Genomic DNA, 22,711 nt, shown 5'->3' with positions numbered 1-22,711 from the left:
TCTGTACAGTTGTATATAATTTATAACGTTTCACATGCATTGTCTTATTTCAAATTCCCAACTGTCCTGAGAGGTTCCCAGGGCATCATGAGGACAGAGAGACTAGAGAGCTTATTCAAGGGCAATTACAAATGGCAGAGTCTGAACTTGAACTCACATGTCCTCACGGTATGTGAGTCCAGGAAAAGCATGATAAGAGCCAGCCTACCCAGATTCAAAACCTGAACACTGGTGATTTGGAGAATGTACTTAACCTTTCTGTGACTCAGTTTCTTTATCTATAGAGTCAATAATAGTACATACTGCATAAGGTTGTTGTCAGAATGAAATGAGTTGATATTTGCAAAGTGCTCGGAAGCACCATACATGTGGCTGTTATTAATAGAAGTACAGGTATCTGGTTCCACCTCCTCTTTTAAACATACAAATATGTTTGTAAAGTCATGTTCCCAACATTTATTTTTGGATATCCCAAAACTCCCAATGTACTGTGCAAAATCATTAGCAAGTTAGCATCTGAGCCCAACCCAGATCCTTAATTTCCTGTGATCCTGATACATCCCTGCTTTTGTAGTTAAGGAGCCCTTTCTGCCAGGTAATTAGTGGTAGTGACGCCCATACCGTCACTCAGATGGAATGGGCTGTTACCTTCCTGTTCATTGTCAGTGTAAATGCAATCTTAGAATTAGAGCTGCCTAACTTATGCAAATTCACAATGACCCAGAGGAGGAACTCTGCAAAATACTGTAGATTGAAAAGACATAAAAGATCCCACTTTCCTCCTGATTGCAATTTCTTATCTGTTTCTACAAGTGCAGCCTGGATATTACTCCTTATTACAGAAACTACATCATCTGAAAATATGTATAAAGAATGAGGCCTTGGTACGAATGGGCCCTTCCTCAACAACTCTTCCCCCTCCTCAAAGTGTGGTAGCTGGCCCAGCAGCATCCCTGGGGAGCTTGTTGGAAATGCCAAACCCCTGGTCCCACTTCAGGTCGAATGCATCAGGATCTTCATGGTAAGAAAACCCCAGGTGATTCCTGTGCACGTGAAAGTTTGAGAAGCACAGAGTTCCCTCTCTGCAAGTGCTTTATTTGCAATTTCTCTTTTCTTGGAGAGGCCATTTACGGAATGACATGCTGCTAGTTGTTCCGTGGGTGGATAAAGTCAAGATTAGCCTAAGTTGGATCGTCAGTGCTACACTTCGGCAACCATTCTAGAACTAAAGGCAGCCAGTCCCTTCCTGATTTTCTCTACTGTCTCTTGTTACTTATTAAAGCTTGAAAAAAAGCAGATGCAGCCTCACCTGCAACAACCCAGAAAAATGGAAGAGTGAATCATCCCACGCCACGATTAGCAGAGCAAGCTCTGCCTGTCGGTTCATAGCTGACTGAGCCCAGAAGTGAATGAGAAGGCAGGCCAGACGATCATCCCTCTGCACGACTCGACTCAGAAGGCAACCTGGAAGGAAATCAGTGCCTTGGCTGGAATTAAGAAGTTACAAGAGAAATAAAAGAGGGAAAGGAAGATAACTTAATGAATCACTCTAATTCTGGAACCACTCAACGCAGAAAGAAAGCATGAGTCTGTTTAAGTGACTATTATCATATTCAGAGAAGTGACTTAGCAAATAAGAAAGTTGGAATGTGATCAGCCAGGATAAACCCTCCCTTCAAAGACAGAATGGCAGGGGGGAGAGCTTCACATTACTGCCAATGTCACTAACTATTACTGTGCTGGCCCCTTGGTCACTTTGTCTTTGGCCAGATAGTCTATTTGAAACTTCAGGGGCTTCCCTGGTGACGCAGTGGTTAAGAATCCGCCTGCCAATGCAGGGGAAACAGGTTCAAGCCCTGGTCTGGGAAGATCCCACATGCCGTGGAGCAACTAAGCCCGTGCGCCACAACTACTGAGCCTGCGCTCTACAGGCCACGAGCCACAACTACTGAGCCCACGAGCCACAACTACTGAGCCCGCATGCCACAACTACTGAAGCCCGCGCAGCTAGAGCCCATGCTCCACAACAAGAGAAGCCACCGCAATGAGAAGACTGCGCGCCGCAACGATGAGTAGCCCCCGCTCGCCGCAACTGAAGTCCGCACACAGCAATGAAGACCCAACGCAGCCATAAATAAATAAATAAAATAAGAAACTTGAATGTATCAGTCCCAAACTCCCAATTTATCCCCCTACCGACCACCTTTCCCCTTTGGTAACCATAAGTTTGTTTTCTAAGTCTGTGAGTCTGTTTCTGTTTTATAAATAAGTTCATTTGTATCATTTTTTAATTTTTTAAATTTAGATTCCCACTACTATATTCAAAATAGATAACCAACAAGGATCTACTGTACAGCACAGGGAACTCTACTCAATATTCTGTAATCACCTAAATGGGAAAAGAATTTGAAAAAGAATAGAGACATGTATATGTAAAACTGAATCTCTTTGCTGTACACCTGAAACTAACACAACATTGTTAATCAACTGTACTCCAATATATAAAAAAAAAACAAAAAAGACACACTCTTTACATTTGACTTGTTTATAAAAAGAAAAAAAGAAAGAAACTTGGATGTAATTCAGTGAGTATCAGTTGGGCAGGGACTATACACACCGGGCATGATGGGAATTTCAAACACGGAGGTGATTCGGGCTGTTCCCTCAGAAGTTTATGGCCACTCATGGTGTGTGCTGAGACATCTATTTCAATTTTTTGAAAAAAATATTATTTTGTGCATAAATGTCCTACTTCATTCAGTCAGGAGGAGAGGATAAAGCAGGGAGTTTGGGTTCAGAAAGCACTCTCCAAGGAAAATAGTCCCCAGTGATATCAAAAACACAAATTTGACATTTAATGACTTTCAAACACTTTTGCACAGGCTGCTGATTTGTATATGCTCTGGATCCCTATAAAGAAGGTAAGGTAAGTGCTTTTCCTTCTAACTTAACAGAAAAGGCTTCCCAGCTCAGAGACCTCAAATGAGTGAGTCATGCTTGCACGGCCACGGAGTAGTGGAAAAAAGAATATCAACTTAGATTCCATGTCCCAGTCTAGAACTCTGTCTACTCTCCCATGCTAAGTCTTATAAAGTTGCTTATAAAGCATGCCCACATATCTTATTTAATTCGAATTTTGATCTTAAATTATCCTATGGAGTAGAAAGTAGCAGGGGACAGTGATTCTGATTTTCAGATGAAAAACTTATCAAGTGACTCTACAATGGGTCATCAGGACTGAAACATCAATCTTTGGATTCCTGACTGGGGAGCTTTCTTCTTCTTCCCTGGTATGAATACTCTCTAAAATCTATTTCCTCTTCTTCTTGCATACCTGGCTTGACTATATTTCACAGCCTTCTTTGCAATTAGCGATAGCCATGCAACTGAATGCTAGCCAATGAAATGGGAGTGCAAGGCATGTATGCCTCTTCCAAGGCTTGGTCCGTAAAAGTCTCCCAGGTACACACCTCTAAGCCTGCTCTGCTCCTGGCTGAGTGCAATGGAGACAACAGTGACAAACTTGGAAGCTATGTATTGATGATAAGAGTGCCATAGTCCCTCTCGGCCCCTGAATGCGTGGAGCCAAGTCCCCTTCCCACCTCACCACCAGCCTCAAATTGCCCTCAAATTGGACAATCACATGATTAAGAAATAAACTTTCACTGTGTTGAGTCATGACATGTTTTGGTGGATCCGTTATGGATTTTCTTGGCTGTGATACACAAGCTGTAGTGAATGCCAGCTCAGTGGGGCAGCAGCTCCATGCCTCCTGCTCTACTTCAGAGACTATGAAATCCATCCCTGCTGTGATTCTTCAGGGCATTCGGGGATCCGAGCAAGCAGGCAGAGCCATTTGGAGGCAGTGTAGAGAAGCAGAAGAGACCAGGCTTTGTGAACACACCTCAGTTTGAAGTCCTGCTCTATCATTTATTAGTTACGCAAATCCTGGCTGCTCCCGTAGCCTCTCTGAGCCTTGGTTTCCTCATCTGTAACATAGCGATATTAAACAGCAATAATGTTATGGTGAATTTTAAGCTATATCACGACTTAAGTGACATGCTCGGCACAGACCCTGGTACATAAAGGATATTTGGTCACCAGTAGGCATTATTCATCTTCAGCTTGTGTGAGCTTTTCTATCACCACAACACAAGTAGAATTGTAGCTGAGGGTAATATGGGTGGTTAATAGTGGAGAAGTAGAGACTGCAGCTCTTCATTTGTTATTCTAAAGAGGACGCAGCTACGAAAGACAGTTAAGACAATTAAAAAGGTAAAGGTAAGTGCTGTTGATGCCACTGGGACAGATGAGTTAGTGAAATGAGCAGAAGCGTATTTGTCTCCAGTACTACCGGCTTCCACTAATAATTCTAGGTCACCCTGCCAAGTAAGATCTACGATCAGCAAAATGGCTTAGTCACGTCATCGTAGGAGGCTGTGGATTGGATTTTACTAATAGTCTACGTAATCAAAGCAGCATGTAACCCAAATACAGACATGATTACACCTCTCAGAGTCCTTAAGAGAACTCCACAGGGTTAGAGAGAATTACATCTCCTTATCTCTTGGCCACTGACTTTAAAGATAGGGTCATAATATTTGTTCTATGACTGCAGGCTTATTTCTTTCATTACTTTCTTTGGCTAGTAATTTCAAAACTTTACTTTGGAAAATTCCCGTTTACCCTAGCGCTTCGTGACCATCTCACACACACACACGCACATATGGACACAACAATTGTCCCATTGCTTCAAACCTAATCCAACCATCACCAAAATAAAATGAGCCCATATAAAACAATAGCCATGCGGTACACGGTTTTCAAATTCCATGACATTTCAAGTTCGTATGTTACTCAATATTGCATTTTAAAAATGACACTCTCTAAATCCAAGTATGTTGAGTTAAATTACATGTTACCAGTTCAGTTCATTCACAGTGAGAACAAGTACATTCTTCCTGAAATTATCAAACCCTTGGGAGCTGCCTTTCCTGCAAGCAGAATAAAAGGGGATGATTATGGGGCTTCCCTGGTGGCGCAGTCGTTGAGAATCTGCCTGCCAATGCAGGGGACACGGGTTCGAGCCCTGGTCTGGGAGGATCCCACATGCCGCGGAGCAACTGGGCCCGTGCGCCACAACTACTGAGCCTGCGCGTCTAGAGCCTGTGCTCTGCAACAAGAGAGGCCGCGATAGTGAGAGGCCCGCGCACCACGATGAAGAGTGATCCCCGCTTGCCGCAACTAGAGGAAGCCCTCGCACAGAAACGAAGACCCAACACAGGCAAAAATAAATAAATAAATTTATTTTTTTTTTTTAAATTAAAAAAAAAGGGGGGGATGATTAGATCTGAAAGCGCTTTCAGAGATTTGCTGTTGTGATTTTTACCATGTTTCTCAGCCAACCCCTTGTAGGTATCTCAGCATTCAAGCTGACACACGGCAGACTCTGCATTCTCTGGGGCAACACTGATGAAATGCCCATGGCCCCGGGCAGAGTCAACAAGGGCCACTGGCCAAAGCCTGGGTGTGTCTGTCCCTGAGCTGTCTCACTCCCAGCCCCTCTCCTCCATCCTCACTGCCACCACCCCGCTCAGTGCTATTCCAGCTTTAACACCACTTGCAAATCTCCTCTTGCAAAGAGTTAAAGGTGTTAAAGACAGAATCATTGGCAGGTGATGGTATCTAACAAGAAACAACTTTATTTTTATGGTACTGGTTCCTAAGGTTAAACTTCTATGTATGAATAGTGATACCAGTTTTCCACTAAGATGGTATGAGCCTGGCATCCAAGACCCTTTCCAGCATATTCTGATGCTCCCTGACATTCTCCCCTGCTCTTCCTTTACGCTTCCATGCTCTAGCCAACAGGAACTTCACACTGGCCCACTACCTGCTTTCTTATTTCTGTTTTTGCCCAGGTTGTACCTTCCACCTAGCATCCCCTCCTTACTCCCTGCCAAAGAAGTCTTTGCTATTTCTCTTTGAAGTACTCCTTGAGCTATCTGCATTTCTCATGAGCATTATTATACCTTACCTTATTTTATAGCCATGTATCAGAACCACCTGGGAGATATTTTAAACTACTGATACCTTAGCTCCAGCCTTAGAAATCCTGGTTTCTAGAGTAGAGCTCAGGCCTTGGAGGACTGTAGAACCTCTGCAGGAGACTCCAGTCTGCAGCAAAGTTTGAGAACCATTGCTATAGACACTTGTGATCTTCTCCAGGCCCCTGCAACCGGATGGTCAGTCTCATATTTGCTCACCTTGGCATGGATGGAATGGCCGAGAAAGGCTTGAGCATTCATTTCAGTGTCCTGAACCCATCTGGGCCTGGGCTTGCTAAGTCCACCCTGGTCTTGTTCCAGGACACCCAAATCTCTGATGGCTTTTCAATCATGACTCTATTACATCATTGTACACGTTATTAAAAACAGACCACCAGGAACAGGAAGGCAGCACAATTCAGCCAAGCATTGGACTGCTTCCACATCTAGGAAAAGTATCATGCAGGCTATTTTAGGTTGTTAATTAAACATGGAAAAAACAATAGCCATCTGGTGCCACCAAGTATGGACACTAAAATTTTTTCTCTCCAATTTCCACATGATATAATTCACCTCTATAAACTAAATGCTATCGATTAGAGAAACCATTGTTTTTAATACGGCGTCTCTCAGTATGGCCGTGCCTAACTCCTCATGGCATACAGGTGGGGATAGTCTGGTCTCCAGAGGAATGAGTTTAAATGGGTGCCATTATAAGTCATGGTAAAACCTAACACCTGGCCATGAGTTGTAACCAGAGAAATGATTTAAGAGCCTAAAATACCCAACATGATCAAGAGCTCTCGCAATCTCTGCCAGACTTCAGGTTATCTTACTGTGGTTTAAAAGACACTGTCAGCTTTTTTTCTGTGAGTTCTTCTGACAGTTTACAGGTTTTGTTTTGTACTCCATCTCTCTCAGCCTCCCAGGTTCTGAAATCAGTGAGAAATGGCAAGTCTGTTTCTCCTAAAACATTATTAATGACAGACCAAGGTCTGCAACATCTGAACTCACATGTATATCCAAGTGCATCTTTGAGAATATTTTAAATCATTCTTTGCCATTTTCGTTACTCTGCCTGTAGAAAAATGACAGACATTCCAGGTTTCACGGAGAAACTGTCCAGATAGAGATTGTGGCTAGTACAAGTCAGCCGAGCTAAATGTCAGGGAGATGCAAGTCATTTTCCTTTCATTAATTCCCACTAATATCTTCTCCTCCCCCCATTCTTCTCTGTCCCCACCTACGTTCCATGTTTTGTATTCAGTCTTTTAGGCCCTTTTGTTCTCTCTTCCTTAGAATCTTCTCTGATACCTCCTTCATTCTTTTATCTCACAAGCTCAGCCTCTAGTTTGGGGGAGACCTCTCCCTAAGAGTGAATCTACCAGGGATGCTCTCACCCCTTCAGTTCATCCTTGGCCCTGGTGATGCCTTGCTTGTACTGGTAGCCGTGGAAACAACTGCGTCTGGAAACAGATCCTAGCATATTAAAGATAGAAGCATATGCCATAATAAAAGCGGGAGTGCATATGCACAACGACCGGAAAGGAAAAGACCCAGAAAAAATGGAAAATCTTTTGTAGTGCTGTGTGTAGATGCTTTGTTTATTTTCCCTAGTGTTGTTATCACTTTGTTAGTAGAATTTTAAACTTTGGAATTAAAAAAAGCATGCACTTTTTTAAAAAGTGACTTATCTCTAAAACATTTACGGAGTGTTAAAAAAAAAAAAAAAGCGGGGCTCTAGGGTGAGGAATTCAAAGAGTGAGACAGAAAATAACGAGAACTTTTGCAGAGGCAGACTTAACTTAGTACACGGATGTTTGAAAATGGCCCGTCTTCCTTGCGCACGACTCTCTGGAATAAGGGCTTCCTACACATCCTTCCGCAGAGGACCGTCTTCTGTATTCTTGCAGGATTTGAGCTGACACCGCTCTCCCACCTCTCTGAAGCCTTGCATTACGCTCCCCGGCTCTGCTGTGCTCGTCCTTTTGCTTCTCTCTTCCGCCCCACTTCCCAGCTGTGCGGTGATGCGGTGACACCTAACACTTCGCGGTAGCATATGCCGGCGGTAGCAGGTGCCAAAGCAGCAGGGGCTGTGAGAGATGGAGAGGATCCCGCGAAGGGCCGGGCTCTGCCTCGCGGGCCCCAGCTGCTCTTCCTTCCTGGTCCGTGGTCCCGGGGACCTGGACCTTCCTTCCCGGTCCCCGTCCTGGGGGGACGGGGCAGGCCCAGATGACCACGCTGGTGGCGTCATTTTCTCACCTATACAATGGCTTTTTGAGAATTCATTGAGATAAGACATTTTAAAGGGCCTAATTATAGTACATTGTCAATATATGGTCATTTTTATTATACCGCCACCTTCCGAGTTAGGTTTACAGGTTAAACGGATGCGGAGGGAAGCTGAGGCAATTTTCCACCTACCTCAAGAAAACCACGTTCTTTTAAGATCGGCAAAAGGTACTTCTGGAACCCGTCTGAAGGTCTGTTCATTCTCCCCACTTCAGATGGGCTCCGGAGAGAAGAAAATAAACGAAAGGCCTCTGTGGCATTTATTCTGACACTTCTCTCATTCGTTCATTTATTCAGTCACTCAGCAAATATGGATTGAGTATCGACCACAGGCCAGACCATCTGACAGGCGCCTGGGATACTGCGTCGATAAAACAAATTTCCTGACCCTATGGAACCTGAGACTAGCAGAGGCGACAATACTAACAAACGAACACACACACACACACACACACACACACACACACACACATACACTCATGTATAATATATCAGGAGGTGATAAGTGCTATGGAGAAAAACTCACTGGGGTAAGAATGCTAGAGATCGGGCAGGAGCGGGTAGAGGAGTGATCACATCTTGCAGCTGCTGGATAGAAAAAGCCTCTCTGATATTTGTGTAGAGCCTTCTCTGGAGACTTCTTTGGAAACTGTTCTTCAGTAAAAGGAGCACAACGGATACACAGAAATTCTTACTATATAGTACTCTCAGAGTAATTCGTTTTTAATATACCCTTCCTCTATCTGAAAAAGTGATTTTCAGTGATAATCATGAAATGTGCCCTCACCAAATGAAATCACATACGTGAAGTATCCAAACGATAAACACAAATAAAAATGAAAAATGGCCTCAGAGAATGACAGAATGCATGTAACTCAAGGTTTATTCATTTTTATAATCATTGTGTTCTTGTGGTTTATTCCAAAGCTACTATTGAAATGCAAGAATATCAAAGGTTCTGGAGACCTGAGCTGTGCCTGAAGCAGGAGAAAGGTCCCAGAACGGGTGTGTCCTGGGACACACGGGATGACTGGGAACAGTCTGCATAGCCGGGACTTCTCCCCTGGAATTAACTTCCACGTAGACTACAGCGTTTATTAAATAATAATAACAATGTGCTAATTTGGAGCTTACGTATATTATTAAAATTTAACAGTAACCACAACAACACATATTTTGGGGAAGAAAGAGTATTTTATCACTGACATTATTTAGATATGCTAGTGTTTGGTGATGATAAGAAACAAAACGACTGAGTCCATTTCACATTAGTTTTAAATTCTCTATGTGCCTGCTATTATTACCTGCCCCCAGGATGTGCCACTCCCACTGCCCCCCTAGAGATGCCACCGATGGGCTGAGATGGGTGACCCCTCTCCCCTCATTTCCAGATCTAGCAGGATCCCCTCTTCAAAATATGTTTCACACTTTCCTTCATGGACCTTTCAGAACCTGGAATACAGCAGCCCACATCCTGAAAGTAAAGTGATCTGACATGGCTGCTGAAGCTCAACAGAAAAGCTCATTTGACTCCTTCAAAATGGAAGCCAGCCAGCCTTCCTGTTTATTAGAAAGAGCATTACCTCACTTTTGAGAGCAAATAACAGATATTACTCAATACTTACAATGTGTAAGTTGGTGAGATAGGCAGTGAATGGGGGTACGCAAAGTTATGAGACGTGGTCTGGGACCCTAAGACATATAGTCTGGGACACAGCTTATGAAAGGCAAAAAACATAGAGCAAATAAATTCAAGAGATAGAAGTTTATTTAAAAGGAGGGATTACTTTAATCAGGGGTGGGGAAAGAAAACTTCTGCATTAGTATTTGACCCAGGTCTCAAAAGGATGCAATGACTTTGGATAAGTAAAGAGGAAGAGGAGAGAGAAGATGCAGGGTGTGTTAAAGAGTCAAACGACAGTTTGGATGACGGTCCAACGTGAGATGCACCATGAAATATATCAGGAGGGTAAAACAGGGCCACGGGGGCCTCGCACGCCGGGTTTAGGAATCTGACGTTATAGACAACTGAGAGTCACCAAATGCTTTACGGAAAGAGGTAACCCACTCAAACTGGTATTTTTAAAAAAAACCCGAATCTGGTGGAAATATAAAGTAAGAACTGAGCTGAGGAAGGGGGTAAAGAAGGAGCACATTTGGATACATAAAGGCAAAAAGTGATAAAGGCCCAAACCGAGGAAATTCTCCTTCAAATAGAATGGAAATATATGACATTAGACAAGGGATCAAACACCACAAATTCAAACTCAGAGTCTGAATTTATTTTTAATTTGGAGACCATGAAGATAAGGGTATGGGGAAAATAATCCCACAACTGGCATCTAGGAAAGTTCTTTTTGATTTGTTGATGCAGTATTCTGAATCAAAGATGAAATGTTCTGACCTAAAGGTTCCCGAAGAAGCAATAGAGACGTCTGAGGAACAAAGAATTTTCTTTGAGCGTTAGAGCTCAAATGTTAGTTTCTCCACAAAAGCCAGTAAAAAGCTTTCCATCCTCCAAAGCAAGCAAACAAGCAAAAGAATCACTTGCATAGAGTTCAGGAACATTCTGTCTGGTGGTTGGCCTCACCCAAGACAACCTGGCCTTGAGTCAGATGATGTGAAACCCTTAGTCCCTTAGGAATTTAGGATCTACCTTCTGTTTCTAATTCTTTCCTTGAAAACATACGTAACTTCAATTGAAAAAAGAGGTGTGTTTTAATCCTCTGAATGAACCGTATTTCAGAGCTGTTTTAATTTGTGATGGCTTCTGTGCTAATTAATTCAACTCTCCTCTTCAAAGCTCCATATAAGAACCCTTAAGTTCTCCAGAAGAGAAAAGTGCCCCATTCTTATTTATCAGTTGACTTAAGGGAGGAATGTAAGTTTAAGAGAGTTTATAAAGTCACTATATTTATCTTTATTACAGATAATTTGCTGATTTTAAGGCATAGTCCGTGTTAGAAATTTGGTGTTGCCATGGCCATGACCTTCAATGTCCCTGGATTCTCTTAGCTTCTCATGAACACTAGCAGTCTACCTGTCTAATGGTATAATGTTTGTAAGACAAAATCTGTAAACTGTAATAGTCTTAGCCTCTACTTAGTAGGAGATGAAAGTGTGGTTCTTGTCAAGCAAGTTTAAAGGTTCAAGTATTTATTTCTAGATACTGATAAAAAATTTAGTCACTTCTCCTATGCTCAGTTATTTATTACAGATAAGTTAGGCTCAGGATGTTGTTAAAACGAAGTTCAATTCTAAGAACAGATATTGTCCATTCTTCAAGTTTACTCATTGTATAGGGAAAATCAATGAAAGTATTCAAAGGGTACAAACTTCCAGTTATAAGATGAAAACATTCTGGGGATGTAACGTACAGCTGGTGACTATAGTTAACAATACTGTGTTGTATATTTAAAAGTTGCTAAGACAGTAGATCTTAAAAGTTCTCAAAAAAATGTTTTATAACTATATGAAGTGATGAATGTGTTAACAAAACTTGCTGTGGTAATCGTTTCACAATGTGTACATATATTGAATCATTATAATGTACACTTTAAACTTACACAATGTTATATGTCAGTTATATCTCAATAAAGCTAGGGAAATTTTTGCTTAAAAAAGAAATTTCATGTTGCATTGTTCATTCTAATTAAACATTAAAAAGAATATAATTAAAATATTTTTGCATCAAGCCTCAACATCCTTGTGCTATATACTTTTTTTTTCCAGTAGATATGGACATTTATGTGAGGAGTTTGACAAAGCTGGGAGTTTGACAAAGAAACTGCATGTCCCAGGAGGTGGGCAGGATCTGGTCCTCTGGGGAGGGGAGAGGAACAGAGTAGATGTGCAATTTCCTTTTCTGACCCAGTTTACCAAAATCTTTACACTTCAATAAAGAGGGAGACTATCCATCTTGAGAGCCACAGATAAAGTAATTTTTTTCCCAAATTCAAGGTTTGTTTTCATTTTCTTAAACTAGAGATTCCAATTTCCACCAAAACTTGAATCCCTTTTCATTTCCTGGAAAACCTGAGAGGGAGTGGGGAGAGGAAAAGGCACAGGACCCTTGCACACTGTGTCTACAACGAGGTGGCCGAGAGGGCTTTGGCCATCCAAAATCAGCGCTGTCCACTGCCTGACCCAGCCTCTCTCAGGATGATTGTCACACTTCCAAAAAAACACATCTTTCTAAACATGAATCATGGATTGAGATTTCTGAAACCCCCTTCTTTTCCTTCCACAATTTAAATGAAGCTCTTTCAAAGCCAAAATACTACATCTTTTTTTTTTTTAAACATCTTTATTGGAGTATAATTGCTTTACAATGGTGCATTATCTTCTGCTGTATAACAAAGTGAATCAGCTATACGTATACATATATCCCCATATCTCTTCCCTCTTGCATCTCCCTCCCACCCTCCCTATCCCACCCCTCCAGGTGGTCACAGAGCACCGAGCTGATCTCCCTGTGATATGAGGCTGCTTTGCACTAGCTATCTATTTTACATTTGGTAGTGTATATATGTCCATGCCACTCTCTCACTTTGTCTCGAGGTGGATGGACCTAGAGTCTGTCGTACAGAGTGAAGTAAGTCAGAAAGAGAAAAACAAATACCGTATGCTAACGCATATATATGGAATCTAAATACTACATCTTGATTGAAGCCTGAAAAGGTTATAAATGGTAAAGGTTGAAAATTTTCCACAAAGGTAGGTAGATGGGGAAAATATGTCCTTACACTGCACCCAGGCAGGATGTGCTTAGAGGCTCATGATCAGCGCTGCCCTCCTGGATCACAGCACTGCTGTCTTGAAGGAACACAAGGAACAAGGGCTGTGCTCACCTCTGAGCCGAACTCTGTGCATTTGTCTCCTCCTCCCCAAACCAGGCACAGGATGCCGTTATCTTGAAGCCAAACTTGGCACAGGGAAGCTGTGTGGAGCTTGAATGCTGGGCATCACTGCAATGCTGCGGGCTCTGCGTGCTCCCCGGCACCGAAGCTGCACCTGGGAACGGCTTGCTGATGACCAATTTCCAAGCCGAAGAATTTTTCCTCTTGCTTCAAATTCCTCCGAGTTTCATTTGAAACTCCTGCTAATGAGATGTATCAGGAGTTAAGGCATGTGTCAGAAATGCCAGATCTTTACAGAAAATGCTGCAAGAATATGAAGAGTATGCCTTAGTTTGGGGCAATGAGAAAGGGGTGCTTCCATGGGAGGGAAGACTGAACGATGTGTTATTTGCATAGAGTTTTATAACTTCTAAAGTCCTCTCAGAAACCTCGTACCATCTGACCTTCAGACCGGCTCCACGAGGCTCTTCCACCTCGCAAGGAGTCCCCCGTAACTCCCATGCAATATTTAGTGAGCAACTAGTATATGCCAGGGGCTGGTGCACCTACAGTAGTCAAGGCCACTGCTACCACGGAGCTCAGGGTGGAAAGGTCATCAAAACCAGCAAAGGAAGCATCAAGATAACTTAGGAGAGGGAGAGAAGCCATAAGGAAAACCCATCAGTGTAATGTGTTGGTGTGACCGAGGATGGGAGCTGCTCTGAGTGGTGACGTCTGAGCTGAGAGCTAAGCTGAAAGCAGCCACGGGTGATCTGAAGGGGGGACCCAGGGAACAGCATCAAGTGCAAACTCAGCAGATTTGGAGCAGGAAGATGCTCAGAGTCTCCTGCAAACAGAACGAAGGCCAGCAGACTGGCCGGGGCTGAGCGGGTGGGTGGTGAGAGGTGGGTGGGAGTGTGAGCCACCAGGCATAAAGAAACAAGACGGGGGGAAGGAGGAAAGCAGGTTCACATCTGCTGAGTGTTTACTCTGGTTCAGGCCTTGAGCCAAGTTCACAGTTGTAAGTGGAGGGGCTGGACCTCGGATGAGGCTCTTGGACTCTAGATCCTTTATGTGCTGTGCTATGGCCCACACCCTGCCATCCAGAAGGCCAGCTCTGGGTCACCTAGGTGGAAACGGGAAATAAAGGAACACAGATATCTTGAATCCTACGTAGGATCTTTTTTACCTGCCGGCCTATCTCCTGAGTGATTTTATATGAGGGACATCATTTTGGCCTGAATTTTGAAAATTGGAATTTCTCTAATGCTAAGGAATACTGTCTTCACGTCCTGTCCTTGGCGGCCTCCGGGCTAGAGAATCAGCTCACTGGTTCTATGCTCTGGGATAAATTCAAGCACTGCAGATAGAATATAATTATCAGATGAAACTGAAAAGGTGGCTGAAAAGGAAAAAATAAAACATATTTAATGCCTCCAGGAAATGAATCTCAATGGATCTTGCTTGGTGCTACAAGGAGAATGTCATATAGTTCTTTCCTCCACCCTCCTTTACGCAAGTTTGAATAATCTCTCTGTCACCGCTTTTACATGAACTTGAATTGCTTTAGAAACCTGTCATAGTGAATTAGCAAAAGCAGATAGTAATTCAGAGGGGTGCCAGTGCGGCGTTCCTGAAAACTGCTGGTTGGAAGACTCCCTGCGGCATTATTCGGGGGCAATAACTCACTTTCATCACCATGTGTCAGTGTGAGCAAATGATGGGCTTTCTGTGGTTTTTAGATTTAACTTTCTTAAAAGTCCATCATAAAGATGAAAAGTGCACAGAGAACATCCGCCTTCATCAAACAAGAGAACGAGGAAACGAGCACACCCTGCAGTCACTTGGCGTGGATAAACCAGACGCACAGACCCCATGGCAGCCCGGCAGGCACTCAGGTTTCAGAAGATCCTTGACTTTGACATCAAGGGCAAACTTGAAGGCTGGGGGAATGAGGAGTCAATAAGAATGTCAATAAACATTCTTCCTCGTGAGCTTGATGATGGGTCACCTCCTCGGAGAAGCCTTCACGTCATGACTATCCTGTCGCACCTGCCTCATCACTCTCTGTCCTGTCACCCTCATGATTTTCTTTTTCTTTACAAGACTTAGCAATTTTTGAAATCACCCAGTGATTTCCTTGCTTAGCGACTTCTATCCCTCCCACCCAGAGCACAATTTCCAAGAGAAGCAGGATCCCAAAGGTCTTCCATGAGCCCCGAGGAACAATGCCTGGAGCATGGAAGTCCTTGATGAGTAGTTAGTGAAGGACTTCTGAATTCACAAAATTCTTATTATACCAGAGGCTATTCTGTACGTAACAGTGTTGTTTGATCAGCGGTCATAGTAAAGCCTGTGCAAACTAGAATCCAGGCAGTCACCGTGAACCACCCTTGGCTCTGCTGATCAGAGACCGACTATGTCTAACGGTTACTTGGAGGAGGGAATCTTAGCTGTGGAGCAGCTGTAGTTCTATGCACTATGGAAGCACATTCCTTAGTGAAACCGTGCACAAGCCCCTGTTTCCTTGTCTTTGGAAGTAAAAGGCTGAATCGAGAGTTAATGATGGGAAACGTGAAGATGGAGAAACAAAGAATAGCTGTTGGGCTGGGGAACTGGTAATGCTTTAGACCATAAATCCGCCACATCGCAGAGTCACCGAACTCCCAGTTCCCTGAAAGCTATAGATAAAGGCCTGACACACCTTCATAAGTTGTTTGTACAGGAAGCAGAACCCACCAGATGAAAACTGCTGACTGCAAGAACAGAGACCCCAGACTGGTTGAAACCAGAAGGTCAATGATTCTTGAAACTTCACCTTGATGCCAACCAGTCTGAGAACTGGGCACAAGCTAATCACGCACCTACAGCCCCCTCCCTCCCACTGCCTTTAAAACCCCTTCTGTGAAAGCCACTGGGGAGCTCAGGTCTTTTGAACAAGAGCTGCCTGTTCTCCTTGCTTGGTGCCTGCAATAAATGCTATACTTTCTTCACCACAGCCTGGTGTCAGTAGGTTGGATTTACTGTGTGTGGGTGAGTGGACCCAAGTTTGGTTTGGTAACAGTAGTAAGCTCGAGAAACTGTTATCCACATTCTCAACACTTACTTCTACTTGATGAAAGTCTTCAATTATCACTGAGATTTCTCTACTTCACAAAGTCTAATAGTTTCTGCAACTTTTTATTTTGAAAAACATTTAAGTCTGAATCTATGAAAAGGGTACAAGAATTGCACAATGGGCACTTTGGATGAACCAACTGTTAATTTGCTGTCACACTTGCTTTCCCTCTCCTTGCACATATGTGAGTGTGTATGTGTGAAGGTATGCATGTGTGTCTATGTATACGGGCAGGTATGTCTATGTCTATGTATGTGCATAAGTGTGTCTTTGTGTGTTTGTATCTGTGTGTATATGGGCATGCATGTCTGCATGTCTATGTCTGTATGTGCACACGTGTGTTTTTTGTGTGTATGTATCTGTGTGTGTATATGGGCATTATGTATGCATGTGGGTATATGTGAATGTATGTATATTTTGGCTTGAACTACTTGAGAGTTAGTTGTAGACATTAATGTACTTCAACCCTCAGTACTTCACCATGAGTCTCCTAAGACCAAGAATAGTCCCCTATATGACGATTATCACACTTGGGAAATTTAAAATCGATAACTCTATTCTTGTCTAATAAGCAGTTGATTTTCAAATTTCCCTAAGTGTCCCAACATGTCCTTTATAACTTCTTATTTTTTGATCCAGGGTCCAATCAAGGATCATGTATTATATTTAGCTGTCAAACCTCTAGTTTCCTTTAGTCTAGAATGGTCCCCAAGCCATGGCTTTCTTTCTGTTTGTTTTGGAGGGGGTGGTGTTTCTGACATTGCCATTTTTGTAGAGTACAGGGTCAGTCGTTTTACAGAATTTCCCTTCATTTTAATTTGCCTGATTTTTTCCCTTAGTTAAATCCAGGTTAAAATCTAACATTTTAAGTACCTAACATGACCAATATAAAGTAGATATAAAAAGCTCAGGTCCCCAGAAGGAATTTTTAGGCTGAAATACCAAACCCATGAAAAATAAAAACACTTCCAACATAGGTATAAGGATCAGGGATCACCTGATAAGACCATCTCCTTTTCTGAATTTGTTAAAAGCTCCATTAATATGATTAAGTTAATGTTACTCACATATTAGTCACTCACATCCTGCCTTCAAGAATTTTGCTACAGGGCTTCCCTGGTGGCACAGTGGTTAAGAATCTGCCTGTCAATGCAGGGCACACGGGTTCGAGCCCTGGTTCGGGAAGATCCCACATGCTGTGGAGCAACTAAGCCCGTGCGCCACAACTACTGAGCCCACGTGCCACAACTACTGAAGTCTGGGCGCCTAGATCCCGTGCTCCGCAACAAGAGAAGCCACCACAATGAGAAGCCCGTGCACTGCAACGAAGAGTAGCCCCCGCTTGCCGCAACTAGAGAAAGCCCGCGTGCAGCAACGAAGACCTAATGCAGCCACAAATAAATAAATTTATTTTAAAAAAAGAATTTTGTTACATCCAAGTTTTACCTGCATTAGCATTTATTTAATCTTTTTAAAATTCAATTTACTTATTTAAACTCTTTCTTAGCCTATGAAATAATACCAATCTAAATGGTTTTGCTATGCTTGTTCTATTTTTCTATACTATCAAGGTATACATAAATACCATCTGTGCACATCTAAAACCACCTCCAATTGCACACTTGGGGAATCACTGAGCAGAGTAGGGTCAAACTGCTCTGTGTGCGCACATGTGTGGACAGAATTAGCACAAAAGGCTTTCTCAAGGACTAAGGAAACAAGAGGGGGCCAGGTTGCCAGGACAAGCCGGGGACCACATTCAAACCAATGACAAGACCTGCAGCTCCTGAGAGACACAGTTGCTGTCCCTGGACACCAGATGGATTGCTTCTCTGTTCATTTCCCAACCCCTCAGCAGGCGAGGTTGAAAACGGGGCTGGGAAAACATTACTTGAGCGAACGCTGACACTGATGGAATCGCTGTATCCTCCAGAAGATCACTCTTTGTGGCCTGTAAAATACCTGGATTGGATCACGCGATTCCTACGTTTCACACCTTCTACATTTCCCAGACAAGGAGCTCGAGACCCTGAGATGCCTAGTGGGTTGTCCAGAGTCACCCTGGGAGTTGGTGGTAAACCAGGACTTTCATCCACAACTTCAGATGCCCAGGCCAGTTCATTCCATCCCCCGGAATTCCCCACGCAGCTCCTTGAGCCTATATAGCTATTTATATATAAAACCATACACACCATATACATATATAAAACCGTATTTATACACATATATATAGAACACACATATACACATACACATGCGCACACACACTTACATTGTGTAAAACCACGTTCTGGCTTCCTGAGTGCCTTGTAGATGCTCTTTCACCACAAATGCGTCCAGTCCCCAAAAGAAGGGCGTTCCCCAAACCTCAACCCTTGTCATCTTTGCTACTCACCAAACAGCCTTCTCTCCCTGTGTCCCTGCATACATGAACCACGCAGCCTGGAAGGCTTTCAGGAACTCTGCCCATCCTAAAAGATACATTCCTGCCAATGTATAATCATACCATAGAAGGCAGCTTTAGACCTGCAGACAATTACTCTAGGGCTGGACCTGACACCTCCCTTCCCCCTCAGCTGTGACCCTGAGGAACAGAGGGCTGGCCAGCTCAGGGCTGGATACCAGCAGCTGTTTGATCTCCATTGACCCAGGACATCCTCAGGGCCTCTCCCATCTTTCATCCCCACACCCGCTTGGTTGGTTCTGTGGCATCTGTCTCCTTAGCATCTCTCCCTCACCCTCCCTTCTCATCCCCACTGATACACCTTGATGCAGGCCCTCCCTCACCTCCCCCGACACCGTTACGAGGTCTCCTCCCCATTTCCTGGTCACGGACTGCCTGCTCCTGGTCACACACCCTCCTCACCAATGGCTCTCAAAACGTGGTCCAGGGACTCCTGGGGGGTTCCTGAGGTCCTTCCTAGGGATCGATGGGGATGAGACTCTTTCCATAATTCTGTAGACATGACCTGACTCCAGTTATGATTAGACTAGTTCCATAATACCACAGACACGACACTAAAGACATGACTTGTCTTTTCTGCTCTTCACCTGTCACAAGTGGACTAGGGTTTTCCCAAGGCTTTCTGCCATGGGCTATCACAACAGAATGAACACAGAAGCAGGCGTGGGAATCAGATATTAATGTGATGTGCAGAAACGTAACATGACGCCACTCTCCTCACTGAATTTTTGTTTTGGAAAATAAATTATTTTTCATAAAAAATTGCTTTTATGTCAACACAAAATGTGCTTGCGATTGTTATTTTTAATGAATTAGTAAACTTTTTTTTTTAATTTCTCAGTTTTAACTTCTAATTTAGCATATTTGGTAAATATGGATAATATAACCCATGTCAACAAAAACTCTCTGGGATCCTCCATCATGGTTGAGAGTCTAAAATGTTTCTGATGCCAGAAATGTGAGAACCACTGCCTGAGTTATTCTCGTAAAGAAAATTCATTTATCAGGTCACACCTCCAATGTAGAAGCCACTGCTATCCAGAGGTAAAGTCCTTACGGATTTAGCAGGGCCCTCGAGGCTGGACATCCCACCCACGACCCCACGCCCTCCTGCGTGGAGCCGACCCCAGCACAGGTGTCCCAAGGAGCTGCAGTGGTTTTGTATTGGGTTGACTTTGCTTTGTTTGGCCTTGTTCTCCAGAGTTCCCTTGCCTGTGGGTTTCAAGTGAAGGTCACCCACAGCAGAAATCTGTGTGAACCACAGCAGCGGAAGTGAAGCCACAGCATCAGACTGGACAGTTCTGCGGCATGCACAGTTGGGGCATATTCCGGACAACAAGATACAAAAAGACCAAAAAAACTCCCCAAAAAGCCAACTGCCACTTCTGAAGAGCTGGGAGAAAACGCAGGGTCCTGCGCACGCCCCCTGCACACAACACCACCTAAGGGGTGGGCAGACCACCTAAGCCACCCCTGCGGCCCGACCCCTAGACACGCCCCTACCCCTCACCCCATATAAGGAACCAGCTCCCCCCCCTCAGGGAGCAAGCAATGGAACCGTTACTTGTTCTCGCTCCCCTCTGCTGCAGCAGGGAACCCAATAAAGCCTTGCCTGAATTTCTTATCTGGCCTCTGATCAATTTCTACTCATTAAGGAGGCCAAGAACCCTGGTTGGTAGCAGGTCTCTGAAGCCCTTTTGAAGCCATTCTCATCAACTCCCGACCCAGGTGCATAAATGACTCTTGTCTTCTTCGTGTCCTCAAGGTGCCCAGCACATATATGTGGCACTCTACCTGTAGTGCTTTATGACCTCAGTTTTCCATAAATCTGCCTCTCCCTCCTATGTCTGCAAGCTCTCTGCTGTCAGAGACAGGATCTCACGATCTATATTTTTCTTTCCCCAGTCCCTGGAACAAATGCATGTTCGTTAAATAACCCTAACACAGGGGAGGTAGAATAAATATGGCAAGTGGGTTTCTAAAGGTCAGACATGGGGGAAGGGTGAATGAGAAGGGATGGAATTGAAGAATTCCAAATTTCTAAGCAGGAAGGTCTGCATAAGGTTTGTTTGTTTGTTTGTTTATTGGAGTATAATTGCTTTACACTGTTGTGTTAGTTGCTGCTGTATAACAAAGTGAATCAGCTGTGTGTATACATATATCCCCATATCCCCTCCCTCTTGTGTCTCCCTCCCACCCTCCCTATCCCACCCCTCTAGGTGGTCACAATGCATAAGGTTTAAAGTCTTTAAACTTTAGGAGGCATAAGAATTACTTGGGGAGCTTGTTAAAAATGCCAATTCCTAGTGTCACACCTTCAGATATTCTGATTTAGCTGGTTTGGGGAAGGGCCTACAACTCTTCAGGTTAAGGAGACACAGGGCCTTCTGATGAAGAGGGTCTTCAGAACACACCTTATGAACCACTAGCAAAAAGAATACGTGGGAGGAGGGATGCTTAGGTCAGCAGTTCTTAAATTAAGCTGTTCTGAGTCACTTGGTGGGGGAAGGTAGGGAGAGCAAGGAAGACTTGATAAAAATGCAGTTTCCTGGGCTCCACCCCAATTTTTCAGAATCAGAATCAGAGGTACTGGACATCCAGTGGGGCTCAGAGTCAGAAAACTTTACTCTCAGTCTTGAGACCCTGGGGCAGAGGCATGAGCTTCCTGTCTCCATCTAATCACCTACCCTGATCCCTGAACCTTCCTTCTAGGAGGCAGAAGCCATAGGATGCTCCTGGATGGAGGGGATCAATAGTCCTAAGAAAAGGCCCTTTTGGGGGGGTGGTCATATAAAAGATTCTAAAGAAAAGATCAGGAGCTTCTGGAAAAATACTGGATTAACAAAAAGACTAATAGGACTGATTCACAGAAAGGACAGACAACTGCAAAGACAAGCCTCTCTCCATAATTTTGCCAATGAGTTTTGACTGTCTGCTTGGTGCCTATGGATTTCTCTCCAGTGGTGTCCCATACAGTTTTGTTGTTTTTTTTAATTTTTATTGGAGTATAGTTAATTTACAATGTTGTATTAGTTTCCAGTGTACAGCAAAGTGAATGAGTTATACATGCACATATATCCACTTTTTTTAGATTCTTTTCCCATATAGGCCATTACAGAGTATTGAGTAGAGTTCCCTGTGCTATATAGTAGGTCCTACTGTATATATAGCCCCATACAGTCTTGACCTGCACCATCCAGTACGGTAACCAGCAGTCACGTGTGGCCACTCAGCCCTGGAAATGGGGCCTGCAAGACTGAGAAGCCAAAGGTTGAATTTTAATTGTGATTTATTTAAAATTTAAAAACTAATACTCATTCAGTTATTAGAAAACGTTTAAGTATATTTGCTACAACTTGGATACGTAAATCTGATTTTTCAATGGTACATTTTATGAAATCTAAATATAGGTCAAGTGTTTCTGATGAAAATTCAGTGTCCAAAGTGCAATGTGCTGTGGGTATAAAATACACATGAGATTTCAAAGACTCGGTGTGAAAAAACATTTAATAAATTTTAATTTGGTTTTAAGTTTAAATGATACTTTTGGAGATACTGGGTTAAGTAAAATATACTATTCAAACTAATTTCACCTTTTTCTTTTTACATGTGTAGTGTAGCTACTGGAAAGCTGAAATTGCATAGGTAGCAAGCATTATGCTTCTCCTGGGCAGTGCAGTTCTAGTCAAGACTGTGTAAACTGTGACACTGAATATTGTCACTAAATATTTTGAAACTGTCTTGGTACGTTACTCTATAGAGTGAAGTGCGTGTATAAAGTTGTCACCCCAGAGGACCAAAGGCTGACTCCAAAGATGCTTTCATTTTAGAAACACAGTCTTTTCTGGATCTCATCCCTACCCCACCTCCACCCATGATGGAACAGTCTTCAGGGTAGCTGGCGAGTCGCCTCTGAAAAGAAACCTTGGGATTTTCAAGTCCCAATCTGGTG

At 43.3% G+C, this 22,711-nt stretch overlaps 1 protein-coding gene across 7 annotated transcripts in view; it reads right to left on the bottom strand.

Annotated features, from left to right (window-relative positions):
• Positions 1-22,711, bottom strand: part of LRRC3B (leucine rich repeat containing 3B) — a 99,708-nt gene that overhangs the window by 61,842 nt on the left and 15,155 nt on the right. For 2 of the 7 annotated variants that reach the window (XM_061193727.1, XM_061193724.1), the window contains exon 2: positions 13,190-13,440. The exons of 2 other annotated variants lie outside the window; for them this stretch is intronic. The gene's annotated coding sequence lies outside the window, so the exon portion shown is untranslated. Of the gene's footprint in view, positions 1-13,189; positions 13,441-14,457; positions 14,501-22,711 lie in introns of those variants that run through there. 3 more of the 7 variants (XM_061193726.1, XM_061193725.1, XM_061193728.1) reach the window with 2 other exon arrangements.

The sequence above is a fragment of the Eubalaena glacialis genome, chromosome 6 (assembly GCF_028564815.1).
Source record: "Eubalaena glacialis isolate mEubGla1 chromosome 6, mEubGla1.1.hap2.+ XY, whole genome shotgun sequence".
Classification (NCBI taxonomy): Eukaryota; Metazoa; Chordata; class Mammalia; order Artiodactyla; family Balaenidae; genus Eubalaena; species Eubalaena glacialis.
Note: the sequence above shows the minus strand (reverse complement) of the source record. Positions and strands in the feature narration are given on the sequence as shown.